Below are 4,028 nucleotides of genomic sequence, written 5' to 3' on the forward strand. Positions count from 1 at the left end.
AGACCATACTATGAAGCATTTCATCTGAGGCATTTTAAAGAACCAGAGTTGGTCTTCCAAAGTGTCAAATGTCTTTCAGATGTGCTGGTGTTAATGAAACATATATTCATCAATCTTTAGAGTAGGAGGTTTTTACAGCTGCTTACCATTGCTGCATGTGCACATAAAAATCTCCTCTGTTGTTCTCAAATCACAGGCAAGGGAGGGGAAAAAAGAAGTGTTGGTGGTTTTTTTTTTAACTAAAGAAGAGATCTGTTAACCTCTTTGACTTGAAATGCTCCAGCAAGTGATCTCAAAAAACTGCTGACCACCCTGTTTGCCACAGTGGGTTTTTTTTTTTTTGGGGGGGGTGGGGGGGGGTGGGTCTGAGGTTTTATTTTTGGCCAAGGTTTTTAGTATTAATGAAGGCATGCAAAGAGAAATCAGAGTTTTGTCAGACCTAACTAACTAGCATTTTGTTAGCTTTTCTTAACAAAGATAAGAACTTTTGGACTTTGGACATAAGAATCAAGCAAGTAATGGTTAAAAAAGAAAGGGCATACAGTTCTTGTTTAATGGATTAATAAGAGCAATTAACCTTGTAGTGCATTAACATTTTAGGACTGAAATATGTGTAAGTGTGTTAGTTTTACCAGACATGTCCTTGTAAAGGTCAAAGTCAGACTGTATTTTGAAACAAATTTGGAGCTTAAAAGTTTGCATTTGCTGATGTTGTCAGTCCAGCAAGATTAGAATCATAGAATCAAGCAGGTTGGAAGAGACCTCCAAGATCAGCCAGTCCAACCTAGCACCCAGCCCTAGCCAGTCAACTAGACCATGGCACTAAGTGCCTCATCCAGGCTTTTCCTGAACACCTCCAGGGATGGTGACTCCACCACCTCCCCTGGAGGTGTTCAGGAAAAGACTGGATGAGGAATGGCCTAAATTTAGGATCAAGGAAAAACAAATATGGTATGAGAGACATACAATTTGTACAGGCTATAGCCAGGTGGGGTTGAGATCTTCTCCCAAGCAACCAGCAAGAGAACAAGGGGACATAGTCTCAAATTGTGCCTGGGGAGGTCTAGGCTGGATGTTAGGAGGAAGTTGTTGTCAGAGAGAGTGATTGGCACTGGAATGGGCTGCCCAGGGAGGTGGTGGAGTCACCATCCCTGGAGGTGTTGAAGCAAAGCCTGGATGAGGCACTTAGTGCCATGGTTTGGTTGATTGGCTAGAGCTGGGTGCCAGGTTGGGTGCAAAAGTGAGGAGAACAATCCAAAAGCATGGATGGGATAAAACCAAGAGCTGTACAAAAGGTGGGAGCCATCAAAAGTGGGGACAGTCCAGTCATGGCAGGAACCTGTCCTTTGCAGTGGCAGGGCACTCTCCTTTTTCTAGGCAAAGCGTCCATTTACCATTTATACTGGGCACAAAACCCCAGCCAACCACCAGCCTGATTCCAGCACGGGCTTCCCCATGGGTCAGCCCACATGCAGAAAGGCACCTTGTGCTGCCCCCCTTCAAGCCTGCACGGCAGGGTGGGGGAAGCAGCTTTTCACACCTTCCTTCTCCCATTCAAATCCATGGAGTGAGATGGAGAAGAGAGGAATTTGGGCTACCCCTGGACAACATATAATATTTTTTCTGAGAAGTCAAGAGAACAGCTTAAGCCTGTGAAGAAAATAATCAGCCCATCTAGGTCTAGTACCCACTGTGAAGCCTACAATATCTGCAGCACCCCAAAACAAAGGTTAAAGAGCCATAAACTTTGAATTTCCCCTAACAGCCTTACGACCATTGCGGACTAGACTTACAGAAAAGAGATGGACACTGTGATTAAAGGACTTGAAACTAAATGTCAGCGAGCTATTCATGTAAAAAATAGCATCCTAATTCTTCCCTGGCTTGCTACCCTGTCACTGTACCCACATAAAACATAGCTTCTGCCCGCAAGAGATTATAATTCCCATTAAAAACATGACAATTCGAGGAAGAAAAGACAAAAGTGAAAATGGGGGAGAAAAGGTGAAGTCCTGTGTATGGCCTATGCATCCCAGAATCAATGCTGTGATATTCTCTTTCCTGTAGTCAGATGGGGAGGAAGAAGCTAGACTGGCTCTCATCCAACCTGGTTGATTCTACCAACTAGACCATGGCACTAAGTGCCTCATCCAGGTATTTCTTGAACACCTCCAGGGATGGCGACTCCACCACCTCCCTGGGCAGCCCATTCCAATGCCAGTCACTCTCTCTGGTAACAGCTGAGGGAGGTGGTGGAGCCACCATGCCTGGAAGTGTTTAAAATAAGAGTGGATGTGGTGCTTGAGGCTACGGTCCAGTGATGAAGGATGCTGGCATGAAGGTTGGACTGGCTGATCCTGGTGCTCCTTTCCAACCATAGCAATTCACAGTGATGAGATGTTGTGCTGAGGGATTTGGTTAAGTCAAGGACTTGTCAGTGTGAAACTACTGATTGGACTCAATGATCTTGAAGGTCTTTTCCAATCTAAGAAATTCTGTGATCCTGTAATAGCAAGCAAAATACTCAGCAGAATTCCTTTGATGGCAGTTTGTTTATTAGCGGTGAAACTTGTAAGCAGGGGATCAGCAGGAAGTGGTAGATCAGTATTTGAGATCTGAGATCTTTTTATTGATGAAGGAATCTACTCATCTTCCTGAAGAAAGTGAACCTGTCGCTGTGTTAAAAAGAATTTTCTCTCTGTTACCTGCATCTGCTGAAAATCTCTGCGTGGTTCTGAGGATGTCTTATTTAGAGACACTTGGTTTTGCCTGCTGAATTCCCAGCAACCTGCCTTGACAATTCCAGAAGACCATGTCCCAGTAAGGTCCTCTGAGAGCCACTGAGAACCTAAGTAGAGTTTTATCAATTCTAGACTCCTTTCTCAAAAACAAGCTCAGCATTGGTGATTTTTAATGAAACCTGCTGTTAGAGCCACACTATTTTCCTGTTCAAAGCTGTGTAGGTAGTTAGCATAAGCAAAAAAAACCCAACCTGTCTTTGAGTCTCCTGTTTAGCTGCCTGTCTGTCTTGTCTTCCTAACCTCTCCTGCTCCCCACAGACGCTGCTAGTCAATCTGGAGATCAAAGATCTTGCAGCTTCGTTTTTGCATGCTTTGTCTTTCCAGCTAATTAAACTGGCTTTTAAATTTAAATGTAACAATAGCACTGAAGCAGTTATCGAAATAAAAGTGTGCTGCACTGAGAGTGTGAAAAATGCTCCTGTCCCTTGCACTGCACACGGTCAGATGGGTAATACTAATGAGAGAGATTGTTACAGGCTACCTGCAAGCAAAAAAACAGCTCCAACTAAACCGAGGAGATGCAATTGCTAAGGACAAATGCAATACTGAGAGAGCATTTCATGTGCCTGGTGGAGTGCAGGGTGTGGGGATGGTGGTATTCACATAGAACCATAGAATCAGCCAGGCTGGAAGAGACTTCCAAGATCAGCCAGTCCAACCTAGCACCCAGCCCTGTCCAGTCACCTAGACCATGGCACTAAGTGCCTCATCCAGTCTTCTCTTGAACACCTCCAGGGATGGGGACTCCACCACCTCCCTGGGCAGCCCATTCCAATGCCAATCACTCTCTCTGACAACAACTTCCTCCTCACATCCAGCCTAGACCTCCCCTGCCACAACTTGAGACTGTGTCCACTTGTTGTATTGCTGCTTGCCTGGCAGAAGAGACCAACCCCAATTGGCTACAGCCTCCCTTCAAGGTAGTTGTAGACAGCAATGAGGTCTGCCCTGAGCCTCCTCTTCTGCAGGCTGCACACCCCCAGCTTTCCTCAGCCTCTGCTCACAGGGCTGTGCTCCAGGCTTCTCACCACTCCTTTCCTCTCCATCTCCTTTGTTTTCCCCCACCATCCTCTTTTCCTCTCCATCTCTTTTATTTTCCCCTACCTTCCCCTTTTCATCTCCCTCCTTTCAGCACCACCTCCTCTTTCCCACCCCACTGCATTTTTTTCCCTTTCATCTCCCTAAACCCAGAGCACCTGGGTTCAAGTAACTCTCCTCCCACCCCAG

This window comes from Pogoniulus pusillus, chromosome 2, assembly GCF_015220805.1.
Source record: "Pogoniulus pusillus isolate bPogPus1 chromosome 2, bPogPus1.pri, whole genome shotgun sequence".
NCBI lineage: Eukaryota > Metazoa > Chordata > Aves > Piciformes > Lybiidae > Pogoniulus > Pogoniulus pusillus.